Source organism: Neolamprologus brichardi, chromosome 6 (assembly GCF_056152115.1).
Source record: "Neolamprologus brichardi isolate AB-2024 chromosome 6, ASM5615211v1, whole genome shotgun sequence".
NCBI lineage: Eukaryota > Metazoa > Chordata > Actinopteri > Cichliformes > Cichlidae > Neolamprologus > Neolamprologus brichardi.
In genome coordinates this window covers 18,066,479-18,086,865 of record NC_142109.1, presented here as the reverse complement: position 1 = coordinate 18,086,865, position 20,387 = coordinate 18,066,479, and the positions used below count along the sequence as shown (strand labels likewise).

The 20,387-nt window shown below is 44.0% G+C and overlaps 1 protein-coding gene across 4 annotated transcripts in view; it reads left to right on the top strand.

Annotated features, from left to right (window-relative positions):
• The first annotated feature begins 2,625 nt into the window (after positions 1-2,625).
• The window catches only part of apbb2b (amyloid beta precursor protein binding family B member 2b), a 60,633-nt gene continuing 42,871 nt past the window's right edge, over positions 2,626-20,387 (top strand). For 3 of the 4 annotated variants that reach the window (XM_087841765.1, XM_006787222.2, XM_035906205.2), the window contains exon 1: positions 2,626-2,725. The gene's annotated coding sequence lies outside the window, so the exon portion shown is untranslated. Of the gene's footprint in view, positions 2,726-2,985; positions 3,249-20,387 lie in introns of those variants that run through there. The other variant, XM_087841764.1, reaches the window with a different exon arrangement.

The window sequence follows — 20,387 nt, the reverse complement described above, 5'->3', positions numbered from 1 at the left end:
TTCATGTAATGGAGGCTACTGGAGATTTGGAGCCCATGCCAGCAGTTCCAACTGGGTTTTTAATTAGAGAGAAAAAAAATATATATATATATATATATATATATATATTATTAGATTAGATTTTTTTTTAGTAACATCGCCAAAATTACTTTATTTTATTGTTAAAGGTGTAAGCGTTACTTTCTTTGTTAAATCAAATGATCAGTTATAAATACTTGACACAGTGTGTCACAAAATAACTTTACAATAAAGACCCATTTATGTGATTTAGTTTGGACTAATTCAAAATGCCTAAGTATCACGTCACACAGTGTAGTAAGCAGATTTCACCACCAGGTGTCATCATTTTAAAAGACTATTCCCCTTTGACAAATTTGGTCTATGCTGAATGACACCATATTAATTTTATGATTAAATAAATAAAATTAAGTTTTGTCTTTATTTGTATTATTCATATTAAGGGTGCAACATAAAGCGCTCACTGCAAACTACAACTCATAGAAATGTTTAATTTGTAAATGTTATCATGACCAATTGATAGCAGCAGAGGAAAAGTCAAAAGCAACCTGTTAAATCCTCTAAATACAGAAATATTTCACTTCACGTGTTGACTCAAACATAAACTCCAGCATACATTAAACTCCACATTTCATAGACCCAACATGGCTCCAGCCTAAACTGGATTATGCCCACTTAACTTTTATTGAATTGAACTGATTTTTTTTTTAAAATTTGTGTATGTGTGTATTATATTTTTCAGCCTTAACTAAATATGCACTGTTGCCAGATCTTATATGGCATTCATTTGTGTATATTATGAAATGTATCTTAAAATTTGCCAAAATTTTAAGATACAAAGATACAGACACAAACAAAAACACAGTCAGTTTTTGTTTGTGGCTCAACTGTTGCACAGTTTTGCTTATTATCAGTACAAACGGCTATAACAACAGGTTTATTTACACTGTACTTGCAGTAATAGTTAACCTTTTGAAAATATTTGAACAAGCAAATATTTGATTTTTTTTATGCACCAGTGCTTGGATAAGGGGATCAAAGAGATATACATACAATTGACATTTTGTACTATTTTCACAGTTGAAAAGAATGAAATAACAGTTTAGTCACATAGAAAAGGTAAGTACACCACTAACTTTATCATACCTTAAAATCATAAAGCTAGTGTGTGAATCTGGGAAAGGATTTAAAATATAAACAAACAAAAATTTCCAAGAGCTGAGGATTTCAAACAACCTATAAAATTCAGCCCAAGAGCAGACTGCTTGAGGCTTAAAAGTGTTTGTATCTAGTAAAAATGAAAAGAATCTACAATAACATGGATTTGCCACTAATTTGACCTGCAAGGAGAAAGTCTTCACTGTTCACAGAGCATTAGAGCAAATCTGTAGTTTGCTAGTGAAAACAGACAGACAAATCAAAGAGGGAGGCCACAGCAGCAGTAGACATTTTTGAGCTTTTTAAAGAGAAGACTCTAATACCTACTATTAAGCGCGGATCATATCTAACAGATAGCAGATGTCCAAGGGAAATTGCTGATAGCTTCATTCAAACAATTATCATTTCCACATAGAAGAAACTGATGTTATAAAATGCTATAGTCGAAAGCAAAGGTCCAGACTTAGATGCCGTTGAAGTGCTGGTTGTTTGTGCATGTAAGGAAAACCAGCTTCTGATGCCAACATGTGCAAACGTACATAAAAATTCAGTATATATGGCAAAAACAGAGTTTGAACAATTTAAATAAGCTTGAAAGTCAATAATTGGTATGACACCTTTATTCTTCAGCACAGCCTCAACTCTTTCAGGCTGCTTTCTTGTCATTTCTTTAGGGAGTCTTAGTTCTCCAGGCTTCTTGAAGGTCATTCAAAGCTTGTCTTTGGATGCTGTCTGCCTTTTGTTCTGTTCTCTGTCCACATGATCCCACAACACTTTAATAGTGTTTAGGTCTTTGCTCTGGGGAGGCCAAATCTTGACTGATAGTTTCATTGGATGTGTTTTTCTATCCGAGTGTGCTTTTATTGCATTTGCGGTGTATTTGGGATGTTTGTCGTGCTGAAAAATAAAGCTATGTAAAGCCCCAATTGGCATTTTATATGACTTCATCTAAAGATATGAGAACAAATTGTGTGTACCTAAAGATGTGTTAAGTGTGTGAACAAACAAACAAACTCAACAAAATTTCAGGTGCAAGATCTGAACTGAAAAAATAGTGAAAAAACAACCTATGTCCAAAGGAAAACTCTGGAAAGAAATAAATTAAGATGTCTCGAGACTTTTGCACAGTACTGCTTATACAGTAATTTCCACATTATGCTTGCTTATTATTATATTATACATTTTAACCTATTCTCTGCAGGTATTCCTTCCCATCTCGTGTGTTAGGAATAATCATGCTTTCTGTCGACATTTTCATTGTCACTTTTTTTTTTGGAGAATGCTTTCCTAACCAACAGTTCATCTTTCCTAGTCAACCTCTTGATTTAAAGCTGCCAGCAGGCATCACAGATTAGAGCGCTCTCTGCGTATGCAGTAAAAACAGAGGAGCGTTTGCTTCCGGAGCAGCGTCCCCCGGTTCCCCCTGCCGGAGACCAGCGGCATCTGGGAGGGAGGAGGAGAAAAGGGAAACAATCCGAGAACGGAGGGGTGGAGAGAAAGAAAAAAGACAGGAGCTTTGCGAGGAGTACGTGAACCCGCAGGAGAAGAGGTGAGTGATGTGGTATGCCGATAAATTTGGCTTCAACGCAGGGACTTGCGGTCGTTTTACGTCTCGTTCAAATGAAAAACGGGAGTTAACTTTTCCTGTAATCTTCCCCGGGCGACGCAGTGATTGGCATCTGAGGGGCCCGCTGTGTTACAAACGGTTGGCGAAGGTGGTGGTGGTATAGGGGGACAGGCTGGGGCGGCAGATGAGGGGAGGGGGCATTTACGGGACCCAGGGTATGCTTCTTTCACTTTATTGTCACGGATTTTCCCGGTGTCCGTGAACGAGCTCTCACACAGCGTTCAGGGAGTCACACGTTCAATGCGCAGCCGTAAACGGAGCACGGACGCGGGCAAGGCAGCTGCCGCTGACTCCAGCTTGACTTTTTAACTCAGCCGCTGTGTCGAGGGGACCGAAAAACAGGAGAACCGTCCGATTGTGGACACAACATACGTGTAAAATAACCTTTGTGGCACCTAACGGCTCTTAAACGTGTGTCGTCTTCATGCAGAGGGCCTAGGCTCAGGTAAGAGACGGGGAAAACTGTCCAATCATCCAAACTTGGCCAACCTCAAGACAAAAACAAGGGTTTTTTTATGCTTCACACCCCTAAATACCTTCATATGAGGCAACTAGCCAGTTTGGTGCATTAAGCTAAGTCAGTAAGATGTAATATTCATTTCGGCAAGTGACCAAAAAAAAAAAACAACAACAAATTTTTGAATGAATCCTAGATTGGTGTTTTTATCAGTTATTCGTGGATCAGGCAACAATGTGACCTTCCTCACATCTTCAGTTGTATAGTAAATCATTTAAATTTAAGATGATTGATCCAACAAGTATCAGTCTGTCACTCCAACAGTGGCTTAAACCTTTAATCAATTATTAATTTTCTGTTTGGAACTAATTAGATGACAGATTAATTCAGCCTGCGCCAGTTTTCCGTCCTGTGGTTTCCATCCAGAGGTTGGAAACATTCCCATGTCGTGCTCTGTTTACAGCAACAATTTAAGTAATAAAAAGGCTCATTGTGAAACAAACAGGCATAAAGGGGGTATTCTCTTCACTTAGGCATATTACATTGAATAGTGTGTGGGGCTGTAGGCCATCAGAAACCCCTGGGAGCCCAGTCAGGGACTTGCAGTGGTGCTTGGTCCTGGTTGGTTGTGGCTAGCTAATCATTTCCAGCCTTCCTCTGGTTGTTTCTGCCAGAGCTCCCTGAGAAGATACGGCTGTTTGTTTTATGCAAACATGGAGCCACTTAATTGCATGTTTATGTTTTTGCGATATAAAGAATCTAGAGGAGGATGTGAATAGCTTTCCTGTTTTAATTTTCTTAGAGGTAGGGGGGAGAAAGAGAGAGAGAGGGGAGAGAGTGAGAGTTTGGGATACGTAATGATTGTGCATAAACACCTAGAGGGAGCGTCACTGTTGACTCTTGTGGTAAGACTGTAAACGCTCGGGACACAGTTCATGTAATATATTGCAGCCTATGAGGAGAAGGAGGGCTGAAGTTGTTGACAATAACACCAATTGTCAGAGGACCCGATTTCTTCTTTTAGAGTGCACCACTGAGGTTTCACTGCCAGCCTTTCTCTCCTGGCTCTGTTGTATTTGTTTTGCATCACATTTGCACTGGTACTTGCTTACTGGTGTATCTGTTTCAAAGGTGCAGTCATGTTAAAAAGCCTCATGAGTAAAGCATGCTTTGAGTTTGATCTAAATATCTTCCCAGTACTCCCTTTTCCTGCCTTTGCTTCCTTTTTTTTTAGTTTTTATAAGCACTTTGTTGGTAAACAGCTTGTGCTCTCTATTTTAAGCTGTGGTTGTGGTGGTGTCGGTTTGGTGAGTTAATTTGTGCAATTGCAAAACTGAATGTGTCACTGGCTGTACCACCATAGTAGAAATGGTGCACTGTCATCCTCTGCCTCGCCTCCCTCGCTATCCTTGCAGCCTCTGTATACCCTGCTGTCTTGCTTTTCATTCAAGCCTAGCCCTTCTCTGCAGTGTGTGTGTGTGTGTGTGTGTGTGTGTGTGTGTGTGTGTGTGTGTGTGTGTACATGATGTCATTGCTAATTCCTCAGGGCTTTTGGGTTTGGGTTAAGTTGGTTTATATTCTGCTCCTCTCTGTGTTGCCAGCCTCTGTCGTCGCTTCATCCTTCTTTTCCCTCGTCATTTTCTCTCTCTCGCTCCTTTGCCCTCCCTCCCTCTTGTAGCATTTCTATACAGCAATCAGGAGTTGCTGAGTGTGGAAAAAGTGACTCGGACATTTATGGGTCGAGTTTTGGGCCAAGCACTGCAGACTGTTCCTGAGTGTGTCTTTGTTTTAGCTTTGGTAATATTTGGTATGAGCTCCTCGCTTTCAAGATGCCAACTCATCCTCAAAGGAAGGCGTGCTGCTGCACGATTTGGACACATGCACAGAATGCAAGCGCAAGTTAGTAATGTCTCGTTTTTATATGAAATGAATCAACACATGGCACCTGACCCCTGAAGAATCAGGATTTTAGAAGTTTAGCAGTTTTACAGTCCCTCAAAGAACATGAAAAGGTTTTGACATTCATCTTAGTATTTCGGACCCTTAATAATTTCATGAAATGTTGGTTTCAAATCAGTTTTGCTCCAGTTTAAGGGTGAGGTAAAATCTTAGCGTTATAATCTGAAGGCAAATTTATTTTTATTTTGTATTTTCTAATTCGAGCACCAGTTCTGCAGCATATATCATTGTTGCACTGGCAAAGTTGCACTTGGGTCAAATTAAGCTTTAGCATGTGGAATTTCTGCTTTTCTGTGAGGCAGATAGGAAAGGACGGGAAGATGGAGTAAGGTGAAAAGCATGCAGGAAATGATCTGTGGTGGCCTTGCGGCATATTGGTATCCCACTCAACCCAGGGAGCTAAACCACCTCCCAAAGGTCTCGATTTTAACCTGTATTTTAATACCAGGCTCATCCTTAAGCTCTGTCCAGCAGTGTGAAAATGATTTTTTTGTTAATGACTGGTAGCTGTGAAAGGATGTTCACATATTCCATATAATAGGTGATCAAATGGCTTTAGGTGCTGAAGAACATTTTCAGAATCCTCATAAAGTGAACATGCATGGACATGAGAGATGGTCTGTTTGTTTTTAGCCCTTCATGTGGCTAGCCGTTGTACTTTTGGGATTATAAGGGCTAAAAATGCAAAAAAAAACCAAGCGATTTTTAAAAAGAGCAAAATTTGAGGACCTAGTATGTAGATAAAGTTTTGCATGCCTTCATTAAAAATACTTGAATCGTGTGATGGAGGGGCTCAGGTGGGCATTTTTGTCACATTTGGTTGATTGACCCTAATCCAGGCTGTCACCTTGCAAAGCTTTGAGCACAGCCTAAAATATGTTTTGATAGCCGCGCTAGCCACAGTCCTCAGCAGAATGGGTGCAGTTGTTGGAAAGACGATAAACCTGCATGTGAACGATCCCGGGACTTTCTTGCCTTGCAGCACCAACTCGTTAGTCTGTGTGTGGTCGGGGTCATGCACAGCAGCTGACGAGAAAGCATGGTGAAAGTGTGCGTGTGTGTACATGCTTGTGTGACTGAGCGTTTCTGCGTGGGTGTGTGTGAGTAATCAGATAAAGAGTTCGGAGATCCGCTACCACCACCCTTCTTCCCCTGTGTAACAATACTGCTGGTCCGCCCCTGACCAAACAACTGTTTGTGTGTGTGATTTTAGTCGTGTGTGTGTATGTGTGGTGTGTGTGTGTGTGACCAGATTGGACAGATGAATGATGAATTAAGGACAGCAGAGAGTAGATTCATCCCAGGCTGTCATGCTGGCAGGATAACCACGCTACGATTTGTTTGTGTGGATTTATGTGTGCTGCTGGGTTCGGGAGACTGTATGTGTGAGTTGTCAATCTTTTTTCAGCATCTCATTCTCTTCACTTTCAGCCCCCTATCGATGCCTCTCAATAGGGTTATTGTGCCCACTGTTAGGCAGGCTGCAGTGTGTGCATGCGTGCGTGCGTGTGTGTGCGCATTGTTGTTGCAGGGAGCAGACAGCCGTGAGGTGTGTTTGAACAGGGAAGGAGCACAGAGGCCCTGTTCATCCTGCGGGGTGTGAAGCCAGATGATAGGGCCCCTTTTTTTTCTCCCCTTTCCATCTGTCCGTCTGTCCGTCTGTCTCGCCTGTTTTTTGACAGCTTTTCGCCCGCATGCTTGCTCCTCATCGCCGCCCCCGCTTTTTTCCGCTTTGTTTTCTTTTCCTTTTTTTGTGTGTTTTTCTGTTTGTGTAGCGTGTCGGCTCCTGGCAGCCCTCGCCGATGGACTGTCTCCTTGCTGTCAGAGCGCCCTGGGATCGGGTCATCAGTATGCACGTTATTCTGCCTCCAAATTACCTGAGGATGAGGCGAGGATGGACAGGATTTCTACTTTTGAAAGGGGGGGGGGGGGGGCGCTTTTTTTTTATAAACTCTCCTGTTTATATGTTTTTTTTTCTGATGTTGTCTTTTCCACATGGCTGCCCTTTCCCATGTATACACCCATCAGTCTCAGTTCAGCTGCATAAGGGTTTTTTTTTTTTCCTTTCTTCTGGCTTTTGGTCTGGCGTTCCCTTCTCCCTCCTCTCGCCTCCTTTTGGCTTTTAAACAAACACACGCACACACACACAGTCATATGATATGAAAGCTACAATGTGATGAAAGTGTCTATAAAGGCCAGAGCCCCAGGTGCTACTGTAAATTGGCCCACTTAAAAAAAGTTCAAGGATTTGCGCTGTTTCTAAACAAGGATTAAGAAGTAATAGAAGTGAGAGTCTGGACTTCATGTCTCAAGGACCACTTGGGTAAATGGACAGGTGTTCCTTTCATAAAGAATTTTTAGGGGTGGGCGGAAAACGTGAAGGGCTTGCCGAGCAAAATATTTGCAGTGCACTAATCATAGCAACCAGAGCTGAAATTATTGCTTTAAGCATTTAGCCAGGAGATACGATAAAGAACCAAACATTCACATATAAAGAACAACATTTGTGCAAAAATATGTTAAGCCCTTGCTGTTTCCCTTGCAAATTGGCACAAATCTTGAAAATGATTGGAGATCATTTATATGTTTGGTGAAATCAAATTGTAAAAATGTAACGATAGAACAAACAGCTCTGTAGCCAGAAGAAAACACTTATCAATGAGGCTAACTGGGGAAACAGGCTTCAGTTTGCCAAGGAGCATAAAGATTGGACTGTGGAGGAATGAAAAAAGGATCACGTGGTCTTATGAGTCCAGATTTGCCCTGTTCCAGAGTGGTGGTGCATCGACCATCCCTAGTACCTACCATGCAAGCCTGTGGTTGCAGTTTTCATTGTAATTTTTAGGTGGTCTGTGTTCAGAAAACAAGGTCAGCTGACTACCTGAATATACTGAGAGACCAGCTTTTTCCATCCATTTGTGACACAGGGATATTTTAATTATATTTGACAGCGCCAGGATTCGTTGGGCTCTAACTGTCAAAGAGTGGTTCAGAGAGCATTTTCACACATGGATTGGCCACCATTGAGTCCAGACCTTAATCTCATTGAAGAACTGGGATTTGCTGAAGAAGACTTAATGTATCGGTCTAACTCTCATCATCAGTGCAAGATCTTGGTGAAAAAGTGCAAGTCTAGATGGAAATAAGTGTTGTAACATTGCATAAGCTTCTGGAAATAATGGAACAGTGGATGTGTGTTGTCATCAAAGCTAACACAGTCCAACAAAATATTAGTGTGACTTTTTTTTTTTTTGGACCCGGCAGTGTATGTTTGACACTGCTGTTTTCAGTGTTCAGTAGTGACACTGATATGCACGGCGAATGTATAACATGGTAAATGTAAAATAGACACAGGATGCCTCTTGAAAAAATTGACTTATCGTAGATCATAGTCGAGGCCTGCTTCATCACCTTCCCACTGATGCTTTAATTGAAAACTATTTCTCTGATGCCACTTGATAATCCAGGTCACTTGATCCCTGAAAGTGTACGAGAAAACTAGTTTTAGCCAAATATTAGGTCTTCTCTACATCAGCTGTGTGCCAAGATCAGCGGCTTCCTTTAAGCAGCGGTTATGGTTGACGTCGCTCAGTATGACCTGCGATGCCAACAAAACCTCATGCATTTATATTCCTGTTTAAAGCACTCTGGAGTCACTGCAATCTACTCGTGAACAGCAGGAATAGAAGAAGGCAACACTGATTTTGTTTTTTGTTTATTTTTTATCTGTAGGGTTTTTTCGACTGGTTTAAAAACCCACAGAAGAAATGGCCAGTAAAACTGCCACGAACCCTTTCTTCCATCTTGATGTGGAAGGGCAGAGCCTGTAAATTCCTGTGTGGTGAATGCACAGGATGACAGGTGATCTAAAAGTTGAATCATGTGTGCAGTCATTGTGGTGGTGTTCTTTTTCTTTTTTTTTCTTTTTTCTTTTTGTTTCTTATGCCTACATCATATCCTGTGGTGGGAGTATAAATAACTGAACATCTGTGGTAAGGATGTGATGCGGTGCCAGCCTCGTCTCCATATCTTTACTGTGATTCATAAAACCGCAGTTGCATTTAAAACAACTTGTATTGGGGATTAGAATTTAAACTAATTGACTAGTGTCGCTTTGATTAACCACACAGTGCTGGAATTTGCTTATTGGCTTTGCACTCACTCGTTAGAATAAACGAATTGGCGGTCTTGGACCTCTGTTTGCTCCTAACAGGGGTGGTGCAGAGCTGGTCCACCAGTTGAGGTTTAGCTAGTTTTGTCATCCCCATCCAAAAGCAGTATCTAGCAGGAGAAGAATGGCCTGCTTAAGCTGGGAAACGACAACGATGAGCAGTACAGAGACAGAGGGAGAAAGAGACAGGCTTTGTGTAGGAGGAAGAGGTGACAAGAGCCAGAGATGGGGTGATTTAAAGTATTGGAGACGGAGCAATCATTGCAACGGTGTCTGTAGTTTCTTTGGCAGTGATGGGACATTCCTTTTCTGATGAGTCACTCGCTCTGATCCGCCAACTCTCCTAACATCTTTGACGCTAGTACCCCGTTGCTTTCTCTCTCATTTTCTGAGTCTTTCTGTCTCCCTTCCTTCCTTTCCCCCCCCTTTAATTTGGCAAAAAAAGGCCGAGCCTCCAGCCAATCTGATCACACAAGGCTGTGATATTAATGCAATCTTGTGGCATTATCATGCAACAGCTTGACACAGGCTGTCTAATGAAAGGTGAGATAACAAGACTGTGCTGAAGACACACACACACACACACACAGTTTGATTAAGTGTTGTGCCATTTGTGTCTAGACTTCCCTGTCCTCTCGGATGTCCTGTCACATTTCGGCTATATATAGGATACGCAGTCTCTCCACTGCTTCTGCCCTGGCCTTGGTTCTGACAGGCCTTTTGTGCACAGCCATGTCTGTCCGCCCGTCTATGTGTTTCTTCAGGGGGGAAAGGTGTGGCTTTCCAATAGCCAATATCCTCTCTTTCTACCAAACAAAAGAATATGAAGCAGCTGTAATGTTTGCAGTCAAGTGAGAAGTAGTAAGAAGCTCTAATGATCGAAGTGCTTGCTTTTTGCTGACTCATATTGATAAAAGAAATGACAGGAGCATGAGGTTTGATAGTATAAATATAACCTGAGTCAGAAATAAAAATATGGAGAACACTTTATTTATTCTCCTTTTGGTCTGCAAAGAGATATTTTCGGTATTTAGTGAGATGAAAGAGTGAATGAGCGAGTCAGAATTTTAAGAGTTCAGCTTCCCAATGCGTCCCATTTTTACCTGGAACTTTTATAATATAAAAAAAAAAAAAAAAACACCCAGCCCGCCCCTGTGGGCGGTTTATCCTTCAAGCTCGGGTCCTCTACCAGAGGCCTGGGAGCTTGAGGGTCCTGCGCAGTATCTTAGCTGTTCCCAGGACTGCGCTCTTCTGGACAGAGATCTCCGATGTTATTCCCGGGATCTGCTGGAGCCACTCGCCTAACTTGGGAGTCACCGCACCTAGTGCTCCGATTACCACGGGGACCACCGTTACCTTCACCCTCCACATCCTCTCGAGCTCTTCTCTGAGCCCTTGGTATTTCTCCAGCTTCTCGTGTTCCTTCTTCCTGATATTGCTGTCATTCGGAACCGCTACATCGATCACTACGGCCGTCTTCTTCTGTTTGTCTACCACCACTATGTCCGGTTGGTTAGCCACCACCATTTTGTCCGTCTGTATCTGGAAGTCCCACAGGATCTTAGCTCGGTCATTCTCCACCACCCTTGGGGGCATTTCCCATTTTGACCTCGGGACTTCCAGGTTATACTCAGCACAGATGTTCCTGTACACTATGCCGGCCACTTGGTTATGGCGTTCCATGTATGCCTTGCCTGCTAGCATCTTGCACCCTGCTGTTATGTGCTGGATTGTCTCTGGGGCATCTTTACACAGCCTGCACCTGGGGTCTTGCCTGGTGTGATAGACCCCAGCCTCTATGGATCTTGTACTCAGAGCTTGTTCTTGTGCTGCCATGATTAGTGCCTCTGTGCTATCTTTCAGTCCAGCTTTGTCCAGCCACTGGTAGGATTTCTGGATATCAGCCACCTCCTCTATCTGCCGGTGGTACATACCGTGCAGGGGCCTGTCCTTCCATGATGGTTCCTCGTCTCCCTCCTCTTTCTTGGGTTTCTGCTGCCTGAGGTATTCACTGAGCACGCTGTCAGTTGGGGCCATCTTCGTGATGTATTCTTGGATGTTCGTTGTCTCATCCTGGACTGTGGTGCTGACACTCACCAGTCCCCGGCCCCCTTCCTTCCGCTTAGCGTACAGCCTCAGGGTGCTGGACTTGGGGTGAAACCCTCCATGCATGGTAAGGAGCTTTCTTGTCTTTATGTCAGTGGCTTCTATCTCCTCCTTTGGCCAGCCTATTACCCCAGCAGGGTACCTGATCACGGGCAGGGCGTACGTGTTGATGGCCCGGATCTTGTTCTTACCGTTCAACTGACTCCTCAGGACTTGCCTGACCCTCTGCAGGTACTTGGTGGTTGCAGCTTTCCTAGCGGCCTCTTCATGGTTCCCATTCGCCTGCGGGATCCCCAGGTACTTGTAACTGTCCTCTATGTCTGCAATGTTGCCTTCTGGTAGTTCAATCCCCTCAGTTCTGACTACCTTCCCTCTCTTTGTTACCATCCGACTACACTTCTCCAGCCCGAACGACATTCCAATGTCATTGCTGTATAGCCTGGTAGTGTGGATCAGTGAATCGATGTCTCGTTCACTCTTGGCATACAGCTTGATGTCATCCATGTACAGGAGGTGGCTGACAACTGCTCTGTTCCGTAGTCGGTATCCGTAGCCAGTCTTGTTAATGATCTCACTGAGGGGGTTCAGGCCTATGCAGAACAGCAGTGGGGACAGAGCATCTCCCTGGTAGATCCCGCACTTGATGGCGACTTGTGCTATGGGCTTGGAGTTGGCCTCTAGTGTTGTATGCCACATCCCCATTGAGTTCCTGATGAAGGCTCTCAGGGTCCCATTGATCTTGTACAATTCTAGGCATTCCAGTATCCAGCTGTGGGGCATTGAGTCATAGGCCTTCTTGTAATCAATCCAGGCAGTGCACAGGTTGGTCAGTCTGGTCTTGCAGTCTCGGCTGACTGTTCTGTCTACCAGTAGCTGGTGTTTTGCGCCTCTGGTATTCTTGCCAATTCCTTTCTGTGTCCCGCTCATGTATTGACCCATGTGCCTGTTAATCTTAGCCGATATGATGCCTGACAGGAGCTTCCATGTAGTACTGAGGCAGGTTATTGGTCGGTAGTTGGAGGGGACTGGTCCCTTCTTGGGGTCCTTGGGGATCAGGACCGTCCGACCTTCGGTTAGCCATTCCGGGTGTCCCTCGTTAACTAGCAGCTGGTTCATTTGTGCTGCCAGACGCTCGTGGAGTGCAGTCAGCTTCTTTAGCCAGTAGGCGTGAACCATGTCGGGCCCTGGTGCTGTCCAACTCTTCATACTGGAGACCCTTTCTTGGATATCTGCCACTGTGATGGTTACTGGACCCTGTTCAGGGAGGTTGCTATGGTCTGCCCTCAGATCCACTAGCCACTGAGCATTGCCGTTATGGGTTGCGTCCTTCTCCCATATGCTCTTCCAGTATTGCTCCGTCTCCAGCCTTGGTGGTGCTGTTCTCTTATTATTGTTCCCTTGCCACTGAGAGTACACCTTTGCTGGTTCTGTGGAGAACAGCTGGTTTATTCTCCTGCCTTCTATTTCTCTGGTGTACCTCCTCAAGCGGCTGGCCAAGGCTGTGAGTCTTTGCTTGGCAGTTTCCAAGGCCTCAGGTATGGACAGCTTGCTGTATTTCTTATGCACCTTCTTTGTCGCACCTTTCTGCAACTCCGTTAGTTGGCTAACCTCCCTCCGTGCTACTTTGATCTTGCCCTCTAGCCTCCTTCTCCATGGAGGGTACTGCCCCTTGTGGCTGTTCAACTTGTAGCCAAGCATCTCACTGATCACTGCTGCCGTATTGTAGATCAGCTTGTTGGTCTCGGTAATCGTGGTTGTAGGTATTGTTCGTAGTGCTGCGTTAACATCCTCTAGCAGACCTTCTGAGGGTACTTCACGTAATCTTGGTAACCGGCTACGGGGGATCCAGGTTTCAAGCTTGGCCATGATCCTATCTTTCAGGTCAGTTCCTCTCGCACTCAACGATCCTTCTCCTGTCGCACTTGGGGCTATGTACCCAATCTCGGGTGGGGGTGATGATATCTCCCCCCTGACCTGGCGTCCTGACTCCTCCTTGCCGTAGCATTTATGTTGTACCTCGTCAATCTCTAGCTGTGAGAGCAGTCCCTTCTTTCGAATGTTGGAACACTGAGCTACTAGTTGTTTCGCCGTCATTGTGGATGTTGGGTATCGAAGAATCCATAGGTCCCTCATCCTATTCATGTAGCCCCTTCCGCCGGGGTTACTTGCGTAGTAGCATTCCAACAACGCCCTGTTTTCGTCTCTTGCCCACCGATGCCTTCTTGTTCCAGTAGCCCACTTCTCGTCAGGGTGCCCTGGTTCCTCAACACCTGACGCGGACCTTGTTGATCCGGGCGACGTCCGAGCCGGCATGCCTTCATATTTATCTGTCTCGCTCATGTCTGCGGTAGGCTCGCTTAGCATAGGGGGTCTAGCCTTAGGACCCTTACTGGATACAGACGCCCCAGGCAGGAATCGAACTTGCGATCCTCTGCTCCAAAGGCGTGTAGTTTAACCACTACGCTATCCAGCTGCTCCTACGCTATCCAGCTGCTCTGGCGCCCAACGTGGGGCGCCAGAGCAGCTGGCGCCCCACATATATACGTATATATATATGTATATATATATATATATATATATATATATATATACATACACATACATACACACACATACATACAGCTGTCTATGTCTATGGGCGACTGTGGCTCAGGGGGTTGGGAAGCGTATCTGTAACCAGAAGGTCGCCGGTTCGATCCCCGGGCTCTCTCTCCTGGTCGTTGTGTCCTTGGGCAAGACACTTTACCCTACCGCCTACTGGTGTTGGCCAGAGGGGCCGATAGCGCGATATGGCAGCCTCGCTTCTGTCAGTCTGCCCCAGGGCAGTGTGAATGTGAGAGTGAATGAATAATGGCATTGTAAAGCGCTTTGGGTGCCTTGAAAAGCGCTATATAAAATCCAATCCATTATTATTATTATCATTATCATTATTATGTCCATAGCAGGGTGTGATCGCTGCTTAAGGAGGTCGCCAATGATCTGGTGGATGTTAGTGTTTGAACATATTAATGTATGAGACTTTGGTTGAAATGGAACCTCTCTATTTTCTGCACATTTTCCCTCATTTTAAGTATGTAGCTGAAACAAATCTTAACCAAAACATTAGATGGGGTGTCCTGGCCTGGTGGATGTTGAGACGCTTGCTGACACATGACGCCAACAGATTTACTCAGCTGTAACTAACGGGTGTTAATTCAATGAGTGTGTCAGACAGAGTGTTGAATTTGCACTATATGTAAAGTGTAAGAAATGTGGTAAGAGGCACAGAGTGTGATTGTTTAATACAATGGGGAGGTGAACTCTGTCTTTTAATGTTTATCTGCGATCTTCTCTGCGGTATTGGGAACTGCATCATGATGTTCAGGTAGATGAGTGGCCATAGGCTCGTTAGTGATCGACCTCATACGGTTGACAGCTGGTGAATACCAAACAGCACCTGTTAATCCACCAGTTAAATTTGAGAGCAGATTGCCTTTTTTGTAAAGTAACTCCTGTGGATTCATGACACAGCTCATCGTGCCAGTAAGTTACTCGCAGCACCTTTCCCTGCTGCTGTAGCCTCAGATTCAGTCTTGATATTTGAGCTATAGATGCTGTTCCCGTGGTGACTTTGAGGGATGAACTCTTTGGTTTGGGTGCCTAGCAACGGTAGTCAAACGAGTATTTGGTTTTAATCGTGAACTATTTGATGATCGAAGATGACCCCCACCCCACACTGCTCTCAAATGACTGTAGGTACTGAAATGAAAGTACTGGATGGACCTTAGCATGTTCTTCTATTTCTGTTGTTTAGTGGTAGTCGACAAACCGAGGTAGTGGAGCATTAAAAAAGAAAGAAAGTTCAGTGATGCAGACCATTTCTCTAGTTATATTAAGTGTAGTAAAGTGAGACGACTCTTGAATGTGCAGGACTGCCCGTTTTGCATAACTACTCATAACAACGTTGCTTATCTAGCTGCTTATCAATACCTAGCTACCAGTGCTAGTTCCATACTGGTTATTAACAACAGCCCTAAACAAGGAGGACAGCAAGGGGGATGCTCTGTTGGGATTTTAAAAACTTTCTAACCACATTATTATTGCAAGGACACTGTCCGAGGTCTTCAGGCATATAAAAAAGCAGTAGGCACTCGCTCTCAAATGTTAAGTTTTGGCCTTCACCCAGAGGAGAATCTTCTGTTGTTAAAATATACAGCTCAGAAAAATTCACGAGGTTTAAATCACACATCGACTCTTCACGATTTAAGTATTCAAGTTTATTCAAGTTTACTTATATAGATTGTAAAATTTGCTGAGAAGAGAAGGAGATGACAATGGCCAGTGGAAACCAACAATACCAACACTTTGAGGGCTGGATTCAGAATCGTACCAGCAATGTTTGCCTGTCTCCTCTTTAACCCATTTTTAAAGTGGGGTGTCATCATATCAGACTTTGGTTGAGTAACGTAACACTGACTCTTTGAGTGAATAGTACTTTAGGCATTCAACAGATGTTATGATCACTAATAATACAGAGTACTTAACATAAAAAAACAAGAAAAGGTATTTGAAAATAAGGAAAAAAGTGATATTGTAATATAATCCTGTAACCATGAAATGGAAAACGATTACCCCGAGCTGCAGGCACATGACAGGCTGCACTATAAACGTGTTTTGTCACACTCCTGGCACTACTTGTTGCCGTCAGCGCTGGGTCCAGGAAAGAGCTGTGGTCTCATTACGTCAAAGTCTTTCTGGCTGCAGGACCGGCTCATCTGTGTTACTGCGTTTCGCTCAGTGTCACTGTATTCGTGGTGCACCCTTTCTCCCCCTCCCTCGACCTCCGTGCTCACCCACAGGAAAGAGGGGTCTGGTAATGGGGGAGGGGTTAGTGCACACTCGGTCCCAAGTTTCCCAAATCCAGGAAATAGTCTCTTGGCTTTGTTTCTGAAACGGTTTTTTTCACTCCTACATCAAAAGATTTTAAACCCTGCAGAATGTTTTCTGGGCTCATTTTCTAAGGGTGTTATTTAATTCTTTAACCTGCTGTCATCCCCAGCTGCTTCCTGACTTTATCTGGGCTTGTTTCATCAGGAGCAGTGTGTGTGTGTGTGTGTGTGTGTGTGTGTGTGTGTGTGTGTGTGTGTGTGTGTGTGTGTGTGTGTGTGTGTGTGTATCTCTGGAGTCGTGCGCCTTTGACTGGCTGACGTGTTGAGAGAGTTATGGTTAAATAAGTAACTCTATATGTGTTTTCTGTCACAGCTGACCCATTTACTTTCAAGTATACATACAGAGGGCATTCACTGTCACTGGCAGTGTTGAAGAGCTCAGTTTGCTCTGGGTCAGTGAGGGGGATGTGTACACACATGTGCTCACAAATGCTCATTACTTACCTTCATTCTTGAGGCATGTAGCTTTTGTGTTTTGTCTGCTCCTCCTGTTGACTAATTAGTCTTTTTTTTTTTTTTTGCCCCCCACCTCACAGTGGCCCTGGCCCACCCACCCTCACATGCCTTAGATTCTTTGGCACACCCTGAAAATTCCCCCCTCCTTCCCTTTCTTTTGTGGTAATTTTTTTCCCCCCTCTCACTGTCCCGCCCATGGAAACCACACCGGACGGAAAATGATATAGCTACACACACACACACACACACACACACACACACACAGATGCTGTAAGTCTTTAATTGTGCCTTAAACATCGAGCTATTTGTGTCCGTCCTTCACTCTCTATACATCACTGCTGCTTAGACGAAGCACGGCCGTGTGAGCATGCTCACAACTTGAAGCTCTGTTTGCAAGCTTTGTTTGTGTATGTGTTTGTGTGTACGTAAGGTTGTTTGTTTAGGCTGCAGTACCATTCAAAGTGTTACTTTGTCTCTGTTATTTCCCGCTTTGACAATTCAAGGATACACGCACACACACACATGCACAGTGACGTCTATCTTCGATAGCAGCTGTGGAACCAGATTTTTTAAATGGTCAATGTTTTCTTTATTGTTTTTACACACACAGACACACACTTCGAGAGACCTTGACGTCAGGAAAATCTATCCTTCAGTCTCTTTGGCTTTGTGTAGGGCTGATCGATGTTTTTCGTGTGTTACATTGACCATCGCTACCTTCATCGTGACGATGCTCTCCAAATGAGATTACAAAGAGCATCTTCAATAAATCATAAATAATGGTCTCTAAGGAAGAAGCCTAAAATACATCTAGCAAAAACCAAGTTAGCTCTTCTTCGTGTTATCGTCCTCGTCTTTCCTTTTCTTCATCTACTGCTTCTTCGCTTTCTCCTTCTATCTTCATCTACATGCATTACTTCCACTCTTCCTTCTCCTCCTTCATCTTCTACCTATCCTCGTCTACTTCTTCTTTCTTTTCCCCTTCTGCTACTACAGCTTGTTTTCCTCTCATTTTTCCCCCGTTTCCTCATCTCCTCTCCTTCCTTCTTAATCTCCTTCTTCTGATCTCCCTCTTTTCTTCTACTTCATCTCCCTTTACTCCTTCATCTAGCAGTTGTCCGTTTCCTCCTTTTTCTTCTTCGACTACTACTTCTCCTCTTCCACCTGCTTTTTTCCTCTTCTTCGTCTAAGTCGTCATCATCTGCATATTGTTATTATTGCATTTTCTTCCTCATTTTTTAGAACAGCTCAACAGTGCATCATTATAGTTTAGATGTAGGCTATGTAGTAGGCAACATTAAATGGGACACGGGTGGTTGGGCCGTGAGGAGCTCTGCACCTTTGACAGCATGTCTTTTGGGCAGTAGTGTTGTCAGCTTGTCGTGGAAGTAGTTTGCAGCTACGTGTTGAAGGCCTGGGCTTTTATGCAGCCAATGAAAACAAAGCCAAGAAAGATCTGGGAAGTTTGCCTGCTATTGTGCAGCTGCCTTACAGTTTCACGTCCTAATCCAAAAAGTCAGAAAAACACCCCACTGCATTTTCTGTTTCTGCATAGCTCGGCTTGTCTTGCTGGCTTGAATCCATCCGTTTTGTTTCCGGCGGCCTGGCCTCTGACTGCGACAGTTTTGCTTTCTTGTGAGTCTTTTTTGGTAACAGATGGGATCTCTCACGAGCCGTGGGGGAGAAGAGAGGGGAGGGGGCTGTAAATCAGCGTTATAGCGAGAAATGGGTGGTTTTATGTGAGTTTACAGACCCCCTTCACTTTTATTGAGAAAAAGACAGCATTTCTCTTCTTGACAAAGAGAAGAGTGAGGGGTTGAAAGGTAGAGGGTGAATGAGGTGGAAGCCCGGAAAAGAGAGGGAATTGGACAAGAAAATAGGATAGAGGGGGGAAAAAGGTAAAAGTCAAGTGGGATTAGCAGGGGAACTAGAATGGTGAGAAACTTTGAGAGGGAGGTGCAGGAAGGAGGGATGAGGCCCATCAAACTGCTGGCAGGCTTCCATCTGGCGTATGAGTTTAAAAGCAATCTCAGTCCAGAGTGTCGGTGGTTGGAAACAGCACGCACGTAAAAAGAAACAGAGTTACGGAGAGCGATGGAGTGTTTGCAGCTGCTTCCTTCATTCTTTTAGGATCTGGACACTCCGACATACAGACGACACTAAGTGCATGCACACACACAAAAAACAGCACACACTCAGTGGGCTGGCCTGTAGGTCAGAAGTTAAAGGTCAGTGCCAGACTGTGACACATCCTAGATCTTATTACCAACCCCTCCCCTCCCTCCCGGTGAGTGTTTTGTCTAAATGTCTGTGTCTCAGCTTGAACTCTGTCCCTATATGTATCAGTACCACCGCTGCCCTGCCTGCAGATAGGCCCTCTAATTATGTGTAGCCCCCCCACCCCCACCATCCACAACAGAGGACTGCAAGGAGTGCTTCAAAGGTGCTGACGCTCCGATGCAGCCCAGATCCAGATGTAGTTGGGATTCAGACTTATCGTTTTAGTGCATTCCTGAACTGTAGCTCCAGCTCCTCCTTTTTTTTTTTTTTGGAAAACATCATAATGATATGGCATCTTCGGTGTAGTCTGTATTTAGTGTTTGGACAGTGGTGCTTTTTTGTTGTCTTTTACTACTTTAGCTCGCTGGACTTAAAATGAAAAGACCGATTTTTAAGTGCTAACTTTAAACTTTAAAGGCAAACTCCTCCAGTTTTATGCATCAAAGTGTTTAGACCAAATTTAAATGGTCTGCACCAAACAGCGGCCTGTATTTGTTTTTTGTTTTTTTCAGCGCAGTCGAGTTAAGTGACTCCAGTTGGTAGAGGTGGAGCCCTGTGTCTGGATTGTAGTGAGCACAAAAGATGGATGTAGCCATCATGAAGTCGCCTACTGCTTTCTTTTTAATGAAATGAGCATTTTCAGGGTTTGAAACCAGATACCCCAACCGTGGGGTGGATCTGACTCTTGAAACTGCATGCCCATACTAACATATCCTGGGTAATCCTGTTTTTTTTAATGTTAGAATAATCCAAATTCACAAAATGGATTTGGCGTTTTATTCACTATGATCCGTAATGAGTGCCTGAGCCCATAAACTCATTGGGAAAGGGCTTACAGAGGTCGAAGCTGAGGACTGTTTTCCCCATAGACATTCATAGGACCAGAAGTCCTTTTATTTCCCCCATAAGGGTTATTTTTTTGTACTCTATTTACCCCTTTAAAGCCTTCTAGGAATAAGCATTTCATGTTCTCTTCTGAACTGAATAGTTTCTGTCATATTTCAGGCCTGCTTTTAGGACAAAAGGACTGGTCATGCATCAGAAGTTAACGAGGGTGGTCTCTGCCTACCCTTTCTATTGGTTGTCAAACCACATTTTTATTGATATATAGTGATGTGTGAAAACAAGAGTACATTCCTGTTAAATCCAGAATTGAATTCAAAATCCTGCTCCTCACATACAAGGTCTTAAATAATCAGGCCCCATCTTATCTTAATGACCTTGTAG